The 23,099-nt window shown below is 44.1% G+C and overlaps 1 long non-coding RNA gene across 1 annotated transcript in view; it reads left to right on the top strand.

Annotated features, from left to right (window-relative positions):
* The window catches only part of LOC132483331 (uncharacterized), a 35,742-nt gene extending 19,318 nt beyond the window's left edge, over positions 1 to 16,424 (top strand). Inside the window, exons 3-5 of the long non-coding RNA XR_009531062.1 lie at positions 8,771 to 9,051; positions 10,264 to 10,455; positions 16,101 to 16,424. This is a non-coding gene — a long non-coding RNA (uncharacterized LOC132483331). The remainder of the gene's footprint in view (positions 1 to 8,770; positions 9,052 to 10,263; positions 10,456 to 16,100) is intronic.
* Positions 16,425 to 23,099: the final 6,675 nt, after the last annotated feature.

A 23,099-nucleotide genomic window follows, 5' to 3' on the forward strand; every position in this document is an offset into this window, starting at 1 on the left:
TTGCTAGAATAGCTCTCAGAACTCAGGGCAACACTTATGTTTACCATTTAGTAAAGGATATGATAAAGATACAGAGGAACAGCCAAATGAAGAGATACATAAGGCAAAGTCTGGGAGAGTCCCAAGCATGGGAGTTTCTATCCCCATGGAGGTGAGGAGCTTCACCCTCCTGGCACATGGATGTGTTCACCAACCTAGAAGCTCTCTGAACCCCACACTATTAGGATTTTCATGGTGGCCTCATCATGTAGGTATGATCAGTTTTTAAATCAATTTTCAGTCCCACCTGTCATTCTCCAGAGAGGGGAGAGGAACTGGAAGCGGAGTTAGTGACCAGTCATGCCTGCATGATGAAGCGTCCATAAAAATCCCAGTAGTTTGGGGTTTAGAGAGCTTCCAGGTTGGTGAACACATGGAGGTGCTAGGAGAGTGGTGGGCCCCGAGAGGGCGTGGGAGCTCCATGCCCCTTCCCATATACCTTGCCCCATGCATCTCTTCCATCTTTATGTTCATGTGTATCTTTTATCATATTTTTAATAATAAACTGGTAAGCAGTAAGTAAGCAGTTTTCCTGAGTTCTGTGGGTCACTGTGGCAAATTAATCAAAACAAGGGGAGCGTTGTGGGAACCTCCAGTTTACAGCTGGTTGGTCAGAAGCACAGGTAACAATGTGGACTTTTGATTGGCATCTGAGATGGAAGGTGGGGGGGGCAGTCTTATGGGATCCGATGCTGTCTCCAGGTAGACAGTGTCAGAATTGAGTTGAATTGTAGGACACTCATCTGGTGTCATACAATTGCTTGGTGTGGGAAAAACTCTAACACATCTGGTGTCAGAAGTGTTGTGAGTGTGATAGTAGTGTGAGAGTAAAGGAGAGACAAAAAAGAGGAGGACTGAGGTTTTCTTTAAAGCCATATAAGGTAATATTCACACGTTCCAGGGATTAGAACCTGAATATCTTTGGGGACCATTTTTTAGTCAACCACAGTCCAACCCTCAGCCCTCAAAGAGTCACGTCTATCCCACACACAAAACATAGTCACCTCATCCTAGCATCCTCCTAAGTCTCAACCTATGACAGTATCATCTCAAGCCACAAATCTTGTCTAAATATCATCAGCTCAAAATCTCATCACGTATATCACCTAAAACAGGTATGGGTGAGACTCTGGGTATGATCCATCCTGGAGCAAAATTCCTCTCCATCTGTGGACTTGTAAAATTAGAAAACAAGTTACCTGCTCCCAAAATACAATTGTGGGACAGGCACAGGGTAACAGCTGTAGACATTCCCATTTCAAAAGGGAGAGAATGGAAGGAAGAAAGAGTCACCAGCCCCAAGCAATTTTGAAATCCAACTGGCCAAACTCCATTAGGTCTCACGACCCAGGAGTTATCCTCTGTGGCTTGAGGCTTCTGCCCCTACCCTGCCCCCTGCTTCCCCATCTTCTTTGTTCTTGAAGGGTAGCACGTGTTTGCAGCAGAGTAGTTTTATCAGCCTGTTTCCGGCCTCTAGAATTTTGGTGACAACCTTCTTTCATTTCACCCTCTCTCTTTCAGTTCAAGCTGGCAGTGTTTCTGCTGATACAACATTCTCAAAACCCTTGTGTGTGTCAAGGACATTAATCACACCATGAAACAAGACGTTCTTCCACAGAGCTTCCCTGGAGTCTCCCATCTCTATTCTTGGCTTCTGCTCAAATGGCTGGGGGGATCCACGGTGACGTGTCTCATCTCTTCAGCACTAGCAAATGGCTCTCCAGCCACACCCTTGGCCTTCTCTCTACAGTCTGCTTTTTGGACAGTGACTCTCCTAATTAGCATGTTTTGCAATCTGGATAGGTCGAGAGGGTCCCAACTCATCAATTCTTCGTGCTTAACAGTTCTTCCCTCAATTTATCTGTTACCTCTCAAATTTTACTATAAGCAGCAAGAAGAAACCAGGCTGCATCCTCTGCACTTTGCTTGGAAGTCTCCTCAGCTACACATCCAAGTGCCTTGCTCACAAGTTCTGCTTTCTTCACAACAGGAGGACATAATTCAGCTAAGCTTTCTGCCATGATATAATAAGGATCCTCTTTCCTTCTGATCACATGTTCCTCATTTCCTCTGAACCTTCACCAGCAGCACCTTGAACATCCATACTTTTTGCCAGCAGTCTGTTTATGACAATCTAGGTACTTTCTAAGATTATGTGGGCTTTTCTACTGTGCCCCTCACTTCCATCTGAGCCGTCACTGACAGAGTCTTTAACAACCGTATTTCTCCCAACAGTCTACTCGCAGCCATCTAGGCTCTTTCTATCATGCTTCTCAGAATTCTTCCAGAGTCTATCCTTTCCCCAAATCCAAAGCTACTCTGTGTTTTCAGGTATTTGTTACAGCAGTACCCTGCTTCCAGGCAGTAAAATCTGTATTAGTTTCGTATGGCCCCTGTAACAAATTACCACAAGCCCGTTGGCTCAAAACAATGTACATTCACTCTCTTCTACCTCTGAAGGTCAGAAGTCTGCAATTAGTTTCACGGGGCCAAAACCAAAGTGTCAGAAGGCAGTGCACACTCCAGAGGCTCTAGGGGAGAATCCATTTCCTTGCCTTTTGCAGCTTTTAGTGGGGTTTCTCCTGCAGATTCCAGCTTGTATTCTGTGGCTCGTGGCTCCTTTATCCATCTTCAATGCCAGCAGCATAGTATCTTCAAATTTCTCTCTGCTTCATCATTGCATCCCCTTCTCTTCTGTCTCTGTAATCACATCTCCCTCTGCTTCCCTTATAAGTACACTCATGATCACATTTAGGGCCCATCTGGATAATCCAGGATAATCTTCCCATCTCAGGATTCTTAACTTAATCATATCTGCAAAGGTTCTGTTGCCATATGTGGTTAATTTTATGTGTCAACTTAGCTAGGCCACGGTACCCAGATATTTGGTTGAGCATTATTCTAGATGTTTCTGTGAGGGCATTTTTTAGATGAGATTATCATTTGAATCAGTAGACTTTGAATGAAGCAAATTACACCCCATAATGTGAATGGGCCTCATCCAATCAGTTGAAGCCTTAATAGAAAAAGACCGACTTCCCTGGAAGAAAAGGGAATTCTGCCAGCAAATGGCCTTTGGACTCAAACTGCAACTCTCTTCTGGGTCTCCAGCCTGCCAACTACCCTGCAGATTTTGGATTTGCCAGCCTCCATGATTGCATGAGCCCAATTCTTTTTTTTTTTTTTTTTTTCTTTTTGCGGTATGCGGGCCTCTCACTGTTGTGGCCTCTCCCGTTGCGGAGCACAGGCTCCGGATGCGCAGGCCCAGCGGCCATGGCTCACGGGCCCAGCCGCTCCGCGGCATATGGGATCCTCCCAGACCGGGGCACGAACCCGTATCCCCTGCATCGGCAGGCGGACTCTTAACCACTGCGCCACCAGGGAGGCCCGAGCCCAATTCTTTAAAATCTCTCTCTCTCTCTCTAAATTTATACACACACATCCTATTAGTTCTGTTTCTCTTGAGAACCTGACTAATACATCATATAAGGTAACATTCAATTTCTAAGAATTATGACCTAGATACCTTTGGGGCCATTGTTCAGTCTATCACAAATGCCATCAATTCTTTTCAAGTGCATATGGAATATTCATCAAAATAGACCATATGCTGAACCATAAAATAAGTCTTAGTACATTTCAGTCTTACATAATATGTTCTCTTTTGACAATAGAAATAAATGAGAAATCAATAATAATCTAACTAGAAAAGTCCCACATATCTGGATATTAAGCAGTACCCATAGGACAAGGGAGAAATCACAAGGAGAGTTAGGAAATATTTCATACTGAATAAAAATACAACCTATCAAAAACTGAGGGTTGCAGCTAGGCAGTGCTTAGAGTAAAATTTATAGCATTAACTGCTTACAGTGTTAGAAAAGAAGAAAGATTTAAAGTTAATGACCTAAGTTTTGCTTCCAGAACTAGAAGAGTGATTTAAACCCAAAGTGAGTAGCAGAAAAAATCATGATAAAAACACAAATCAACAAAATAAAAAACAAATGATAGGGTAAATTAAAAATGCCAAAAGTTGGTTTTCTAAAAAGATTAATAAAATTGGTAAACCCCAGTAAGACTGATTAAGAAGAAAAATAAAGAAAACATAAATTACCAGTATCAGCAATAAAAGAGGGGTATCATCACAGATTCTACAGATGTTAAAAAGATAATAGATGAATATTATAAATAACTCAATGACACTAACACTGAAAACTTAGATGAAATGACAAAATTTCTTGAAAAATCCAAATTATCAGAACTGACACAAAAATAAATACAAAAATTTAATGGTCCCTTTTTACAAATATTGTCTGTTACAGATGTTGAATTCCTAACTTAAAAATCTTCCCACAAACAAAACTCCAGGACCAGATAGTTTCATTGGTAAAGTCAATAAAACATTTAAGGAAAAAATAATAATGCCAATCTTACACAAATCCTTTCAGAACACAAAGGAGGAAGGAAGAGTTTCCAATTTGTTTGGTGACACCAGCAATAAATAATCTTGAAGCCAAAATATGACAAAGATGCTACAAGAAAAGAAAATTGCAGATCAATATCCCTCATGAATATGGATACATAAATCTTTAACAGAATATTAGCAAATTGAATCCAGCAATGTGTAAAAAGAGCAATACATCAAGTCCAAATGGGATTTATCCCATGAGTACAAGATTGGTTTCATATTGGAAATCAATCAAAGTAATTCATTGTATCAACAGAATAAAGAAAAACCATATGATCTCAGTAGATGTAGAATAAGCATTTGAAAGAATGCAACACTCATTCATAATAAAAATCTCAGAAAACTAGGAGTGCAAGAGAATTTCTTCATTCTGATAAAGGCCACCTATGAAAAACCTATAGCTAACATACTTAATGATGGAATATTGAATGTTTTTCCCTAAGACTGGGAAAAAGGCAAGAATGGTCTCAATTTTATTCAACATTGTACTAGAGCCATAATGATTGCAATCAGTCAAAGAAAAATAAAAGGTGTAAAGATTGGGAAGGAAGAAGAAAAACTATTTACATCTGACATAACCATATATGACATCTATGAAACAACCACTAGAACTAATAAGTGAGTTTAGTAAGGTCACAGATTACTAGATCAATATACAAAAGTTAAGTGTATGTCTATATACTCACAGCAAGCAGTTTAAAATGGAAATTAAAACTCTTTTTAATAGTATCCACAAACGAAAAAAGTTAAGAAAAAAATTATCAGAATACATGCAGAACTCTACCATGAAAACCACATGACAATCATGAGGAAATTTAAGAAAATCTAAAGTAATAGAGAAATATATGATGTTTGTGGGTTAGACGATGTCAGTTCTCTCCAAGTCTATCTATAAATTCAATGTGCCAGTTAAAGTCTCAATTAAATTCAAATCTTTTTGGTGGAAAATGACAAGTTGATTAAAATTTTCTAATGGAAATGTAAAGAACCTATAATAGTTTAAACAGTCTTGAAGGAGCAATTGAAGGCTCCACAGAATCTGATTTCAAGACTACTGTGGTAATCAAGACAGAATGGTATTGACATAAAGGCAAATAGATCAATGGAACAGAATATAGAGTCCACACATAGATAATCAACTGATTTTTGACAAAATTGCCAAGGTAATTCAATAAGGAAAGGAACGTATTTTCAAGGAATGGTGCTGGAACTATTGGATAAATGTAAATGAAAAAATGAACCTTATCCCCATCATAGACCTAAACGTAAATGCTAACACTATAAAACTTCTAGAAAAAATTTAGGTCATTATTTTCATGACCTTGGGTTTGGGGATGTTTTCTCAGAGCAGACACAAAAAAAGCACTAAACATAAAATTAAAAACTGATAAATTGGACTTTTTTGAAGTTGAAATTTTCTGCTTACTAAAAGACACCATCAATAAAACAAAAGGACAGGGCTTCCCTGTTGGCACAGTGGTTAAGAATCCGCCTGCCAATGCAGGGGACACGGGTTCGAGCCCTGCTCTGGGAAGGTCCCACATGCTGTGGAGCACTAAGCCCGTGCACCACAACTACTGAAGCCCGCACGCCTAGAGCCCCTGCTCCGCAAAAAGAGAAGCCACCACAGCAAGAAGCCCGCACACCACAATGAAGAGTAGCCCCCGCTCGCCGCAACTAGAGAAAGTCTGCACGCAGCAATGAAGACCCAACGCAGCCAAAAATAAATAAAATAAATTTATAAAAAAACAAAAAACAAAAGGACAAGTCAGATGTTGGAAAATTTTTGCAATACATATATTTGACAAAAGACATATCCAGAATATATAAAGAACTCCTATAAATAAATAACAAAACAACAGACTACCCAATTAAAAATGGGCAAAAGACTTGAACAGATACCTGGCAAAAGAAGATTTAAAAAATGGTTAAAAAAGGCATGAAAAGATGCTCAACATCATTAGTTGCCAAGGAAATGCAAATTCAAACCCCAATGAGATACGATTTCTCCCCCTGACAATGCCAAATGTGGTGAGAACAGCAAGCAGCTGTAACTCTCATACAGGTGGGAGTGTTAAACGATCCAGTCATCATGGAAAACTGTTCCACATCCGTCCATACTATGACCCAGCTGTCCTATTCCATTCCTAAGTATTTATCCATGAGAAATAAAACATAATGTCCAGAAAAAAGTCTCTAATGAGAATATTCATAGCAGTTCTATTCATGTGTCAAAAATTGACAACAGTTCTAATATCTATCAACAGAATGGATAAACAAATTATTGTATATTTATACAATAGAATATTCAGCAATAAAAAGTAATGTACTGGGCTTCCCTGGTGGCACAGTGGTTAAGAATCCGCCTGCCAGTGCAGGGGACATGGGTTTGAGCACTGGTCTGGGAAGATCCCACATACCATGGAGCAAGTAAGCCCGAGTGCCACAACTGCTGAGCCTGTGCTCTAGAGCCCGCGAGCCACAACTACTGAAGCCCACGTACCACAGCTGCTGAAGCCTGCGCACCTAGAGCCCATGCTCCGCAGCAAGAGAAGCCACCACAGTGAGAAGCCCGTGCACCGCAACGAAGGGTAGCCCCTGCTCGCCACAACTAGAGAAAGCCCACTCACAGCAACAAAGACCTAACAAAGCCAAAAGAAAAAAAAAAAAGAAGACCATTAAAAAAAAAAGTACTGTTACATGCAACAGCATGAATAAATCACAAAAATATTATAGTAAAAGAAGACAGGCACATTAAGAGTATATATGGTATGATTCCATTTGTAAAAAGTTTAAGAATGGGCAAATTTATCTATGGGCTAGAAATCAGAACAGTGGTTTCCTCTGGGGGGTGAAAATTAACTGGAAGGAGGTATCAGGAACTTTCTGGGTGATAAAATTGTTGTGTATTTTGTCAGAGTAGTGGTTATATGGATGTGTACGCATATCCAAACTCATTGAATTGTATATTTAATATCTGCGTTTCACTGTATGTAAATTTTTATATATTGTATGTATAATATAAAATGTATAAAATATATTTTATATTTATTATGGGCATCCCAATATCTCAAAAATAAGTGCTACTTAAGGGGAAGCTCAAAAGTAAAATAAAATACATTTAACTGGGTTTGTTTTTCCCCTCCTCTTTCCTTGTCTATTGTAAATATGGAATATCTTAAATTAAAAGAAATAATAAAGATTGAAAAAATTTTGTTGTCTTTTTAAATATTCTATCCAATCAAAGCTTAAAGAGTCTTTGCTGAGATAGAAATTTGAAAAACATATTTATTTTTCTTTTGTATTTTTTTCTGAATTTCTCTTTAATCCATCCAGAATTTAGTGGGGAGAATGCCTGATTCCAGTGGTAGAGAGGAAAGGGCTTTCTTTTCACCTCCACGTTCTTTCCCCTTCCCTCCTTGCTTCTAGGTGCCTGCTTCTTCTGGCCAAAGAAAGCGGCAGTAGAAAAGTCTGAGGTGGCTATTCAGGGTGAGAGCTGAGTGTCGCCCTCTCCACAAAGAGCACGTGTCCTTTTCCTGCACATGACTGTCTTTGTCTAAATGGCCTCATTTTCTGATTAATACAGCTCAAAATTGGCCCGTTTCCTTGAAATTAAAACAAAAGTACAGTCCCAGAAGTGCTCAAAAGAAGATAAAGCGGAAATAGTTACCTGAAAAAATAGGAAAATGCTCTAAATGGAATTTTATACCCATCCTGTGAAACACATGGAGTGTTGTACATCTGATAAATATGGACCTTTGGGGAAAGGATGATTCTATGATTGGCTCTGGTCTTTGGGCATCAGCCCTGGGGAGCTGGGGGTAGTTGGAAGTACACGTGGTAAGAGGTGCCTGAGTCTGACCTACAGGGTCATATTTCAGTGCCAGGCTTAGTGGTATCTACACTCTGTTCTTTTACATCTTTTTTTTTTTTTTTTTTTCCGCGGTATGCGGGCCTCTCACTGTTGTGGCCTCTCCCGTTGCGGAGCACAGGCTCTGGACGCGCAGGCTCAGCGGCCACGGCTCACGGGCCCAGCCGCTCAGCAGCATATGGGATCTTCCCGGACCGGAGCACGAACCAGTGTCCCCTGCATCGGCAGGCGGACTCTCAACCACTGTGCCACCAGGGAAGCCCACCATCTTAACCATTTTTAAGTATACAGTTCGGTAGTGCTAAAGTGCACTCGCCTTGTCATGCAACCATCACCACCATCCATCTCAAGAACTTTTTAAAAAAATTACTAAACTTTATTTTTTGGACCAGTTTTAGGTTCACAGCAAAACTGAGCGGGAAGTGCAGAGTTCCCGTATACCCCTGTCTACACAGCCTGCCCTACTATCAACATCCTGCACCAGAGGAGTACATTTGTTACAATCCCTGTACCTACACTGATGCATCGTTATCACCTGAAGTTCTCCAGAATGTTTTCGTCTTGTGGAACTGAAACTCCATACCCATTAAACAGCGACTGCCCATCCTCCATTTGCCCCAGCTCCTGGCAGCCACCATCCTACTTCCTGTCACTATGAATTTGACTACTCTAGGTGCCTCTTTTTTTTGAATTTTATTTTATTTTATTTTTTTAATACAGCAGGTTCTTATTAGTTACCAATTTTATACATATCGGTGTATACGTGTCAATCCCAATCTCCCAATTCATCACATGACCACACCCCCACCCCCCTTTCCCCCCTTGGTGTCCATACGTTGGTTCTCTACATCTGTGTCTCTATTTCTGCCCTGCAAACTGGTTCATCTGTACCTTTTTTCTAGATTCCACATATATACGTTAATATACGGTATTTGTCTTTCTCTTCCTGACTTACTTCACTCTGTATGACAGTCTCTAGGTCCATCCACCTCACTACAAATAACTCAGTTTCGTTTCTTTTATGGCTGAGTAATATTCCATTGTATATATGTGCCACATCTTCTTTATCCATTCATCTGTCGATGGGCATTTAGGTTGCTTCCATGACCTGGCTATTGTAAGTAGTGCTGCAGTGAACACTGGGGTGCATGTGTCTTTTTGCATTATGGTTTTCTCTGGTCTAGGTGCCTCATATTTAAGTGGGATCATACAATTTTTGTCCTATTTCACTTAGCATACATCATACCTTCAAGGTTCATCCATGTTGCATGTGTCAGAATTCATTCCTTTTTAAGACAATGATATTCCATCATATAGATGGATCACATTGTGTTTATCCACTCATTCATCGAAGGACACTTGAGTTGCTTCCACTTCTTGGCTATCATGAACAATGCTGCTATGAACATGGGTGGACAAATATCTCTTCGAGACCCTCATTTCAATTCATTTGGGTATATACTCAGAAGTGGAATTGCTGGATCATATGATAATGGTAGTTCTATGTTTAATTTTTTGAGGAACTGCCATGTTGTTTTCCACAATGTCTGCACCATTTTACATTCCCATTAACAGTGCACAAGAGTTCCATCCTCGGCAATACTTTTTATTTTCTCTCTTTCTTTTGGTCTTTCTGTCTTTCTTTCATAGTAGCTGTCCTAATGGGTGTGAGGTGTTGTGTGCTTTTACTTTTTAAGCTTTTATTAAAAGCCTGGTGTCTTTCAGTCACAATCTGATTTCCTTCAAATCCAAAGTAGGCACTTTAGGATCTTCTGTGTATCTACTTTTATATCAGATGTTCATCTGTACATTTTCTTTCTCAAAATGTGTACAACAGGAGTGCATTGTCTTTCTGATTTAAGCGTAACTGAATTGTTATCTTCAGATGGGAAGACAACTTAGCCAGCAGAGACACCTGCCCCCATGGAGAGTACCTGGAATGATTCAGCCAGGTTTCCTGGTTTGGACGGGTCCCCTTCCTCCTACACCATTCCTGGACACCTGTCTCAAAGCTCTGACTGATCTCCCTCCAAGAGAATAGCCTTCCCAGACAGATCTCTCTGTGCAGCAGTCTGAGGTACTTGGATACACTTACAGATTATATGTTGTGTGTGTGAATTTAGTGGTAGTAGTCTCAATCTCACTGAGAAATAATGAAAAGAGTCTAAAATCCGGTCATAATGGAAGACACTCATTATTAAAACCGTGTGCCTTATAGCAAAGCATTCTTTTTTTTAATATATAGATCTACTTTATTTATTATTTATTTATTTATTGGCTGCGTTGGGTCTTTCGTTGCTGTGCACAGGCTTTCTCTAGTTGTGGCAAGCGGGGGCTACTCTTTGTTGCAGAGGTAGGGCTTCTCATTGCGGTGGCTTCTCTTTTTCTGGAGCACGAGCTCTAGGTGTGCAGGTTTCAGTAGTTGTGGCATGCAGGCTCAGTAGTTGTGGCGCACGGGCTTAGTTGCTCCGAGGCATGCGGGGTCTTCCCCGACCAGGGCTCGAACCCGGGTCCCCTACATTGGCAGGAAGATTCTTAACCACTGCGCCACCAGGGAAGCCCCTAGCAAAGCATTCTAAAATCACATGGAAGCTAGCAAACGCAGGGAGTACAATTTTTCCTCTTTCTACCCTGAGTCAGGGATCTTAGGGAGGTGGTGTTTCCAGGGCCATGTCACCCCTTTGGTTACTGCTTGGCAGGGTGGCTCAGCACCCAGCCCTGTTGGTCTGGCTGGGAAGCAGCTTATCTCCACTAGAGGGCATCAGGCTCCTTTGTTCAGATCATTCTTTGGAAATCCAGGGAGGCCTCTTGCTCTTTTATGTTGGACTGGGCCTCCGGCCTCTATTTTTAGGCCCTCTATGTCGACCTTGAGTGTTCAGGCCTGGAGCCCCCCCCCTCCCCGAGTCAGGAAACGGCATATTCTCTTGGAGACCTTGGCCGAGACCCCCTCTGGGAGTCAAGTTCCTGCCGGAAAGCAGGCTATGAGGGTGGGGTAAGAGAGGTCACCTTTCACAGAGCATTCAAGGCCCCTGGGGGTTGGGGTCTGGGTGGGGGGAAAGCATGCCATTGTCTTGTCACATTTTAAGTTCTCAAAACTAAAGTGAAATTTTAAAATAAAAGAAAAATTGCAAAGTCCGAAAAACAAAACAAAAGAAAACTGCCTTTATCTACTTTGCCTTCCTCCATGGTACTTCCTAAAAAGTTGAGAATTGTGTGGGAGGCACAGGAAGCCGTCCTCTCTGCTTCCTCACTTGATTGTGTGACCTCTTGGTAGCATTTAGACCATGGAAGCTTTAAGAGTCACCAGATAAAAGAGCAGACACCCAGGCCCCGCCCTCGGAGGTTCCAGCTCAGTAGGCCCAGGGTGTGGCCCAAGAATCTGCCTTTTTGGCAAACACCTTATTTGATTCTCAGGCAGAGGATCCTCAAACCACACTTTGAGAAACTTTCCACTGTACTACATCCTCTGGTGCCATTCACTTAATCTGAGAGTTCTAAGGTAAGTTTTCTATTCCATGTGGGAACCATCCATGCAGGAATTCCATACATTTTAATATTTCAGTTACAGGCCACTTCTCTTGTATAACCCTGAGGCCCCTGGGCAGCCCCCATCTTAAGGTGTGAAGTGTAGTGTCTCCCAGCTTCCCTCCACCCCGCTGATGCTCCCTGACTCCCCCGGGCCAGGCAGCCTTCTAAATTGCTTTCATTTTTTTCATAGCTCTTGGGAGAAACCTTTCCTCCTGGGACGGAAGCCCCCAAGTGAGGGTTTGGCTGCGCCTTTCCCTCCCTAATAGAGGGGCTTGTCTCAACACCAACTCCAAACACACACACACACGCACACACAAACACACATACACACACACACACACACACACACACTGTGCAGCTCTAACAACTGCGACTGTTCTCTAAGTACAGCCCAGCAGCCAGACTGTAGCTCAGTTTTAGGCTTTTCATGGTGCCTTCTGCTCTGATGGTGCTTGGTAAAAGTTCATGTCAGCAAGTTTGAGGATCAGTCATTACCCTGCCTGCATCTGGGACTGCCAGGATTAGGACTGCTGAACCAAAATCCACTTTGGAGAACCTGAAGCCCAAGCAGCAAGTAATTGGGAGGGGGGCTCCTGGCACCTCGTAGTCTGACACGAATGGTGTCTTTAAGACATAGCAGCACATACTGCCGCATCTTCGACACACGAGAATAAACACACACACACACACACACACACACACACACACACACAGTGCCTGATTTCCCATTCCCTGCTACTACGGGTTCCCCGCTTTCAGCACTTTCTTGCTTGATTCTCATACTAATTCCTACACCTCTGGGTGGCAGCCCTTGGCTCTCTGCTCTGGGTCTGGTATTGAGATCTAAGACTAAATCTGTCATCTGTTTGTAATTACCTGGTACTGAGCTCCCACATGACTCCAACATCAGAGGCAACCTCTTGGAAGAATGCACCGGGGCCTGTCTTCTGAGAGGCTACCCCACCTGCTCCCAGTGGAGCATCCACTCGTAGGCCCAAATGGCAGCCAACAAGGACAGCTGCCTGGCAGCCCAGAGAGGTCCAGGGTTGCAGGGAAGGAGGTTCACAAGTTAGCCTGGCCCTAAAGAAGGTGGGTCACCATGGCTCAGTGGCACTGGGACCCAAGTAGGCTCACAAGAGCCCGATGCGTGAAGCCATCACTTACCATGAGAAATAAGATCAGCTAGTTCTATCAGCCCAACCAACGCAACAGGCAGGGGCAGGGAATGGGGCGGGGGGGCTTTCTTTTGTGGGTGTGGCTCAGAACAAGTGTGGTGGGGAGTTCGACTCCAGTGTAAGTGGCAGGGGTCTCTGCTTGCGTTCAGTCAGAGTGGATATTCAGCAGAATACCCTCCATGACCCCACAAATTATTAATGGCTGGAGCTTATTCTGACTGAGCAGCACCTCTGCCATATAAGTCAAATATTTTAAACTTTACCCTTAATAATAGGTGCGTGTAACACCTGCCGGAAGAGTCAGAGTTTCTGGGAGCCTGAGAGGTTGTCTCTCCCCCAGAATGACTATAAGCCCCTCATTAGACTTCACAAGGTTCTACTCCTTGGTTAATTTAGCATCTAGCACATAGTAGGTGCTCAGTGGCACATAATAGGTGGTTGTGATGTTGAGCTCAAACAACTGATAGTGCCCAGCTGGGCTCTGCCACGTTTGCCCCTGGGCTTCCCTTTTCTGGGCCTCCATGGTTGACCACTCCCCTAGTTGTGACATTCTTTCTTCGCATACACCAGGCTATCCTGAGAGGTACCGTGTCTTTCAGGTGACCTTGCTGACTCAACAACCAATATCTGACTGAGCACCTACTACATGCCAGGCTTGGGGGATATGCCAGTGAGCAAAATAGTCATGGTTCCTGCTCTCCTGGAGTCAAGTCTGAAAAATGAGTCAAGCATTAAACACATAAGATGAATAGTGTGGACAGAGAAGGACCAGGGTTATGGGAGCACATGGCAGAGGACTGAGGCAGCCTCTTGGAGGAAGTGATGTTACAGTGAGACTTGAAGAGTTCACTGAGTAAAGGGAAAAGGGGCAGGAGAGGTAAGAAGAAGGGTAATTCAGGCAGAGCAAACAGCATTTACAAAGACTCAGGTATGGGCAATAGTGAGTGGTGTCAGAGCGGCAGGAGAGGAGCTGAAGAGGTGGGCTGTCGGCACGTCGAGGACTCGGGAGGTGGTGGCCGGATGAATGCACCTTGCAAACCTCCAGCTCCATGGAGTGTAATTGGCCGAGAGCTCCAGCTGCCACGCTCTAAAATCCATTCACACCAAAGTGTGGCTTCCCTGGCTGCTCCCAGGCAGTGCCTGGGCACCGCGGGGTACAGCGCAGGACAGGTTCATTCCCGGGAGGCACGGGACTCCTGCGATGCCAGCTTTGGCTCAAGGACTCAGTGGCTTTGCTGAACCTTCCTTAGACTGCACGGTAGTCTGGGACACTTCTACCATCCCTTCTTGCCTCTCTCCTTCACTGGGGGTCAGACTCGCCTCACAGTCTGACAGCTCTCCCAGTCTCCACCAGCTGCCTCTCACATTCCTCTCACCAACATTTCCCCAAAGAAAATCCTTACATGTTTAATATTAACTTTGTGTCTGCTTCTGGGAAGATCTGGACGAACACATGAGGCTTTATCCTCCTGATAATGGCCAGTGGTGGAGAGTTTTAAATGAGTGACACGATCAGAGTATATATGGAAAAGAACAATGTGGCTGCAGGGTGAAGAATTTGGTAGGAGGGGATTGGGAGTAGGGCCAGGAAGGCGATTAGGAGGCTGTTACAGTGGCCTAGGTGAGATAGCTTAGACTAGGGGGCGGCAGTGGGGATTCAAAAATGTGATTGATGGTGGAAAACAGTTAGGAAGAAGGAGAAGTGGCACTGGGTGATGGATTGAATGTGAAGTGTGAGGGAGGAGTTGAGGATGACTCTAGGATCCTGGCCCATTCTACAAGCGGGTGGAAGCTAGTCGTCGGGTGCTGTCCAGCTCTGCTTAGGGAAAATGCAGCATCTGGCCAACAGAAAGGTGAGCTCTATTATGGGTCAGGACAGCTCACTGGCCTTCCCACTACCTGGGTGAAACACCTCTTGGGAACATCCAGCACGGTTTGTTTGAGTTCATGCTCACTTAACAGCCTTCGGATGGTTAATTAGACACACGGGCATTCAGATGCCAGGCAGATCCCTCTGGAAAGGAATAGTGCCAATTAAAAATGAGTAAGTGAATTGGCATTCTAGTTTACCCAACAGTGACCTGGATGCCTGATGTTCCTGAGCCAACCTTTCCAAGCTGATGAGCTCCGTGATACTGGTGAGGATGGACACAGGACCCTAGACCAGAGAAACTCCGCTTTGCTCTCAGAGGCCCTGGCGTAGATAGCCAGCTGGCCTAGTAGGATGTGGAGGGATGAATAATGGCTGCTAAAGATGTCCATATCCTAATCCCCCGAACATGTGACTGTGTTACCTGATGTAGTAAAAAGGACTTTGCAGATGTGATTACATTAGGACTGTGTGTTGGGGAGATCATCCTGGATTATGATCTGAGTGGGACCAATGTAATCACAAGGGTCCTTAAAAGAGGGACAAGGAGAAGCAGAGAGCAGTAGATATGACAACAAAAACAAGAGATTGGAGTGATGCAGGGAAGGGGCCAATTTCCAGGTGTGGGCAATCTCTAGAAGCTGGAAAAGAAAAAGAGACAGTGTCTCTTCTAGAGCCTTCAGAAGAATTACCAGACTGCTGACACCTTGATTTTATCCCAGTGATATTGATTTCAAAATTCTGACCTCCAGAAATACAAGATAATAAATTCATGTTGTTTTAAGCCACTAAGTTAGTGGTCAGTTGTTACAGCAGGAATAGGAAACCAACACACAAAACAAGTGTACCACCTGACCTTTCCAAGAGGCAACAAATAGCAGATTTATACTATGTTGTACACCTAAAACTAATCTAATATTGTAAATTAACTATATTTCAATTTTTAAAAATAACAGATTTAAAATAAATGAAATAATATATAATAATATAGTAATAATATATATAATAATATAATTATATATATATATATAATGCCTATTTCCAGGTCATAGTGACTAAAATAAAGGGCCATGTAGAGTGGATATGTGTCATATTTGTGACTGCTTAATATCTTCTGAATAAATAACTTTCCTATTGTCTGACTTTTAGGCCAGAACTACATTTCCCAGGATCCCTTGCAGCTAGAACACAAGCATGTGACCCAGACTCCACCAATCAGATGCACCATTGTGAGAAGGCACCTGGAGGAATTCTTTCCTAGGGGCCTCAGGGGAGCAGTCATTGAGCTCTCAGGGCAGCAGGAGCAGAGGTGGTGGTGTCCTATCTCAGTAACTAAAGTGCCAATGGCACCTTCACTCCAGCAGTGGTGGGAAAGTGAGTTGGGTATTGTTCCAGGCTGTAGAGCCTCCAGGTATGATCTTCTGGCCTTCCTAGAAATTCTGTAAGCCACACAATTATCCTTCAATAAATCAGTTTGCTAGTTAATCTTACGGTGTGGAGTGTTTTGTTTGCAGTTAAGGACTCTGAATGATACATCACTTCATGTCATTGTGGTAAGTAGCCGGTCAATTTTAGCAGCTGGAAGGTGAAGCATTTGCATTTTGCTCTTCCAGCCAGGCAGAATTGTTCGTAGGATCAGGAGATGGAGGCCAAAGTGCACATTAGTTCCCAATTACAGCTGCAGAGCATCAGGGCCACTGCAGAACAGCTGGTCCTCGTTAAGCTTTGAGCGGCCATGGAGAGAGACCAGGGTTCACATGAGTGAGGAAAGCTCCAAATGGGTTTTCCTGAGCTGCAAAGGGGCCCATCTGGAGGAGGCGAGGGATTACTAAAATAGTTTCCTCAGACACAGGTGAGGGAGCTGCTAAAAACATTTTTCAGAGTCAGTTTCCCCCAGGGGTGGGTAGCCAGTCCCCATTTCCGGTTTGGGGAGAAATGCCTGAAGTGTTCCTGACCTTCCTGGGACCGAGAGCTCTCAGGAATGAGGCAGCCAGATGTGAGCTGAACCTTGACACCCATCCCGCTTCCAGGAGCTCATGCTCATCCTGGAACACTGTCAAGGAGATGACAGATGTGCCTTCTTCTTTGGGTCAGCTTCAGATGAAGTCATCCTTTCCCTCTGGACTCTGTCAGGATTAGTTCTTGGTATTTCTGAGTCACTTGACAGTTTATAAGCACTTTGGGAACCCGAGGTACTGAGTGTCTCTGTGCATGAAATTTTATACTGTGCCTTTACTCCTACGGATACTCTGGAAACCCTGAACCAAGAACGTTGACCCCCAAATTAAATGTTATATAGATAGAGACTTTTGAGAATTTAAGAAGCATAAGAGAAGGGGAAACTGTGAATGGACATTCAAGAAGGCATAGGAGGGCCTCCCTGGTGGCGCAGTGGTTGAGAGTCCGCCTGCCGATGCAGGGGATACGGGTTCGTGCCCCGGTCTGGGAGGATCCCATATGCCGCGGAGCGGCTGGGCCCGTGAGCCATGGCCGCTGGGCCTGCGCGTCCGGAGCCTGTGCTCCGCAACGGGAGAGGCCACAACAGTGAGAGGCCCGCTTACGGCAAAAAAAAAAAAAAAAAAAAAGAAGGCATAGGAATTTTAGCTACTAGGAAATCAAATCCATGTCTCTAGATGATCTCACATCCTCCAGGAGACGCTGTTTGTGTTTTCTTGTATCCTACAAGGGGCAAGTAGAGTGGTCTTATACATGGTTTCATTTGAAGAATGCTAATCCCAGGAAGACTTTTTCCTTACAAAATATTGTTGAGGAGAGGTTTTCTGATTACCATTGCCTGATCTACCCTTAGACATTTTTATTCCTTTGATTTAAGGCTAAAACATCCTAATCCAAAGTCTCTAGAGGGTAAACGTTAAGACCTTCCCAATAATTACTAATAATAGTAAGCAATATAAGGATTTGATCAGATCCTTTCCAACATCCCTTCAGCAGAACAGTTTCCCAAAAAATAAATTTCAAGTTTTGATTGGGGGGGTAGGTTAGGACATTAATTGATGAGCTAATTACACTTAGGGAAAAACTGTTCATTCCCAAGGAGCCCTTTCTCGAGGAAAGCTGGAAAGATGTCTTGGACGCATCCTCCCTTCCTTTATGGTACATGTGCTTTATTCATTACCCTAGGACGTTTAGCCCCAGATAAGGTTTGCTCTGGGCCTGACCTTACTAGTTAAAAGTTCAAGTAGAATTCTGATAGTAACTAAGATTACTACCCAGTGCAATACAAGAATCAGTGATCCGTGTTAATCGTGCTTTGCTGATATGGCTGCAATAAATCGAAATCATTGCGGATGTGGATACAGTGAGTTGTATGTGAACAATAATGTCTATTTAATGCCTCTTTTCCCCAAGTGCATGTTCACTTAAAGCAGAGTCTTTAAAGAAGACTCTAGCTCCAGGTCCAACCAACCACTTGGTACATGTGGTGAACACAGGAGAACAAGGGCCACCCTTCCCAATCAAGGGATCCCTGAGTGATGTCCCTTTGTCCCCCAGCCACCCAATTCACCCATGGAGGAGGATCCCTGCCCCTTTCCATGTCTGCAGCAAGTTCATTGCTTTTCTTTTTTTTTAAATTAATTAATTTATTTATTTATTTTTGGCTGCGTTGGGTCTTCGTTGCCGCGTGTGGGCTTTCTCTAGTTGTGACGAGCAGGGGCTACTCTTCACTGCGGTGCATGGGCTTCTCATTGTGGTGGCTTCTCTTGTTGCGGAGCACGGGCTCTAGGTGCATGGGCTTCAGTAGTTGTGGCGCGCAGGCTCAGTAGTTGTGACGCACGGACTTAGTTGCTCCGAGGCATGCGGGGTCTTCCCCGACCAGGGCTCGAACCCGTGTCCCCTGCATTGGCAGGCGGATTCTTAACCACTGTGCCACCAGGGAAGTCCCTTCATTGCTTTTCTGATATGGGCATTCTTGGCCAGACTTTGTACCACACAAGAATATCTAAACATTGTTCCTCTCCTGCTCACTCTAAACAGTCTCTTTCTCCAGAGCTGGATCTCAGAGCTGGGCAGTCCCTGGTGCTGTCACCATGTGTCCAGGTGGGATGCATTTGGCAGATAGGACTCACTCAACACACCCATCTGCCCACCACAACCCCAGATCCTCCAAGACAGCCCTTCCTGATTCTCTTAGCACCCAACTTGACACTCAGAACCCAAATAATGTGTCAGCTTTACACGGATCACCTGCTTTGCAGGATCTCGACTCCTGAAGTTAGGAAGTCCCTGGAGGGTCACCACTCAGCTTTCCCCAGTGCTGGTGCCAGTTTAATTCCAAGATGGTCTAACACATTTTGTTGTTTGTTTCTGCTCTGAGGTGACCCCTGCCCTTCCTGCACCCCAGGAAGCAGGATGTAGTCACTCTTCAATAATCTATAAAATACAAAGAATCACCTACTCAACATTCTGAAAATGATAGCAAACCTTTTTAAGTATTACAGCAGGAGGACATGGTAACGTGTATCCTGCTTTGGAACTAACAAAACATCCCCTTTAGCCCTTTGCTTCCTTTCCCTCCCTGAAGGAATTTGCTGTTGTTTGTAAATATAATATACTCTTAACACTGGCTTTGTTTAACCACTTTTTCAAACTTAGCCTTTCTGATTATTCTTAGTAAGTCAGTTTTGATTTTTTTTTTTGAACCAACTCTATTGAGGTATCATTTACATGCAATAAAATGCACCTCTTCTAAGTGTACAGTTGAATGAGATATGACAAACTCATTGTGTAACCACCACCATACTCAAGATAAAGAATATTTTCCATCACCCCCAAAAGTTTCCTCATGCCCTTTCACAGTCAACCTCCCTCCCCACCCCCAGTTCCAAGCAACTAGTGATCTGCTTTCTGTCACTATAGATAAGTTTTAAAGAGCTTTGATTTTAATGAGAATATATTGTGGTCAATAAAGTAGCATTCTACATGATTCTGCTCAAAACCCTTCAAGGGTACAACATGAGACAATTTTAACATTGAAAAAAATTGCAATATGTGTGTTATTTGAGCCACATAAAATCTACCCCTCTGTCGCCTTCCTTTCTTTCTTTAGTGTGGCAAATCGTTTTCAAAGATGGTGCCAACAATTCCATCCTCCCTGTGACCTCATGCCACTCCTCCCAACAAGTGGTGGAAGATATCTGTCCTCCCCTTGAACCGAGCCTGTCTTTGTGACTTGATTTGACCAAAAGAATGTGGAGGAAGGGATGCTCTGCCAGTTCCAGGCCCAGGCCTTATAAGACCTGATAGTGTCTGCTTTTGGCCTCTTGGGATTTGGCCACTATGGATAAGCTCAGGCCAGAGAGATGAATGACAAGAGCCTGCCTGGGGAGGGAGAGGTCCGGTCAGCTCCCTGCTCTTCCAGCCCCAGCCAAGGAGCCAGACACGTGAGTGAAGCCATCCTGGATGTTCCAGCTCCGGCCAAGCTCTCAGCTAGATGCAGCCACGTGAGTGACCTCAGCCAACTCAATACAGAGCAGAAGAACTAACTGCCCGGCCGAGGCCAGCCAACCCACAGAATCATGAAAAATAATAAATTTGTATTGTTTTAAGCCACTAAGTATTAGGGTAGTTTGTTGTACAGAAGCAGATATCTAATGCAGTCAGGAACAGTGATGGAGGATAATGCCCTCCTAGAAACACTTGAAACAACACTGGAGAAAGGAAAGGACACACAGCCTCCACAATACCCTGAAGCCCTGTCTGCTCCTCTGTGAATTTTCAGATGTTTGTTAAACTCACTCCTCCTAGGGCTTCCCTGGTGGCGCAGTGGTTGAGAGTCCGTCTGCCGATGCAGGGGACACGGGTTCGTGCCCCGATCCCGGAAGATCCCACATGCCGCGGAGCGGCTGGGCCCGCGAGCCATGGCCGCGGAGCCTGTGTGTCCGGAGCCTGTGCTCCGCAACGGGAGAGGCCACAGCAGTGAGAGGCCCGCGTACAGCAAAAAAAAAAACAAAAAAAAAACAAAAAAAAAAACAACTCACTCCTCCTAGAGGAACCAGAACCCAGGGTGCAGTCCCGGGCCAAGAGGGGCCTCGTCAGGGGCTCTCGAGAACTCAGTGTGAGGGTTGGTTCAAGGAAGAAAGGGGCCCAGACCCTCGTAGTTCCCTTTCTCCCTGTGGCCTTTCAAAGGGAGGGTCTCACGCAGAAAGGAGCCACAGCTGAAGAATCTGAGTCTCTAAGGAGACCTAGGGCCCTATAGGAGGTTAGGAGCTTCTGAGAACCGAGTTTCCTTAGGAAGACCCAGATGAGAAATAATGCAGGAGTTCCCATGTTCAAGGCCTGGCATGATCCGTAGCGTGTAACAGTTACTCACAAAGGTGTTTGATAAATCAATCGATTTCTGCCTGAGCTATCTGGATATTTCATTAGGTTCAGGGAATCCAAGACCGGTGCTAAGGTATCCCCCAGGCATGGACAATCCACTTGGACAATTCCTGGGGCATCATACACACTCTCCAGACCAGAGAGAGCCACAGGAAATTGAACTTGGAGATGAATTGTTGGCCTGTTGTAGACTTGACCTTCGCCTACCATTGAACCACATGGTGGGGTGAGCTTGGGTCATCAACATAAGCCCATCACTTGCATTTCCTTCCTGAAGACCCCCTCATCTTCAACCAAATCTCCAGGTCATGGAAAAAAGATCTCCTCTAGCGGTTACTCATTTGAATTGGGGAGGACTCCTAATGGGATGTATGTAAATTGTTGCTGCAAATGTTTGAATAACCAGGTGGTAAAAGCAAGGGGACCAGCATTTCCTGATAAATACAGGCGGTCAGCTGCCAGCAGAAGCTGTTTTGAATTGGATACGGTAAGCAGTGAGAACAAAACGGCTTTGCCTCTATTTCACCCGGAGTATCCACTGGTTGACAAGCCCCTGAGAAGAAGGAAGAAGACAGGGGACAAGAGGAGTTTCCCGTATTGGAGCCAGAAGATGCTTCTCTCCCTCATCTTAACCTTTCAGTGTTTAGAATGGCCCCAGCCCATTTTCTGGGTCTTCGTGTTCCCTGTGCATGCATTTGAGGTGGGTTTCCATAGAGTCACCTCTCAGAAAACAGAGGAAGGGGAAAGAGGTGGAAAGTGGTACCACGGGAGTCTTTCTGCAAGAAGGGCCATGAGCGAGTGGCAAAGGCAAGGGAGGCTGGGGCACAGGCCAGCGGTCGATGTGGAGCAGCACAAAGGGGCTGTCGAAAAGAGTTTTTACTTTCTAAATGGGCTTGTGCCTTTTTGCACAAATCAAAAGGCCGTATCCCTCTGCTTATGCAAGGTCTCTCTGTGTATGCAAGCTGTTTTGAAATGCTTTAAGTGCTGCATGAACCACAGGTGGAGCGATTGTTGTTATTAGCTCTGTCTGGAAGATGGCCACACCCGCTGGCATCTGACTGAGTAGGAAAAAGGCCCCAGGGTATCCTGTGCTGGGGACACCAGGTGACCGTACAGAGTCCACACCAGCCAGGAGATCCCAACAGGTGCAGGGCTGATGGGAAATGAGCAAGCTTGGACGGTTTTCCTGCCTAGATGGAGCGTCCGGCTGAGTCACTCTTCCCTCTGCCTGGGGGAGTGAAGTCACAAGTTCTTTGCTTTGTCTTGCCAGCCCTCCTCTTCCCTCCCCTTAGCACCCTTGCCTCCTCTAGGACAGCAAACTAAACATAACTAGAATCCAGAACACACTTACTTTAACAGACTTTCCCTCATATACTTAATATCTAAGAAAAAGGGTCACATGGCAAACAGACACCTCCCCAAACAAGAGCCAACCACTTGGCAAAACCAAGCTATTATCAAGGATTTTTAGAAGAAAACAAGAGGTGAAGTATAACATAGGGTCAAAGACAAGTCCAGAGCAATCTTACCCGTAATACTTTTATAGGCTGAAAAATGAGATTGATATTCTTAATGTGATGACTTCATCACGGAGATCCTCAGACATATTCAAAAGTAATATTTTATTATTAATATTTAATTTGCATGCTGTTCCATATCCTGTTTGGAATGAAACAAGGCAATAATAATAATATATTTTAAAGGCTTTTGCAAGTACTTCCACATACTTTATTTTCTTTGATCTTTGGTCTTACAGTGGCCTGTTGAACTGGTGGAGTCTTGAATGGGTCAAAGACAACCGGCCTT

This window comes from Mesoplodon densirostris, chromosome 2 (genome assembly GCF_025265405.1).
Source record: "Mesoplodon densirostris isolate mMesDen1 chromosome 2, mMesDen1 primary haplotype, whole genome shotgun sequence".
Taxonomy (NCBI): domain Eukaryota; kingdom Metazoa; phylum Chordata; class Mammalia; order Artiodactyla; family Ziphiidae; genus Mesoplodon; species Mesoplodon densirostris.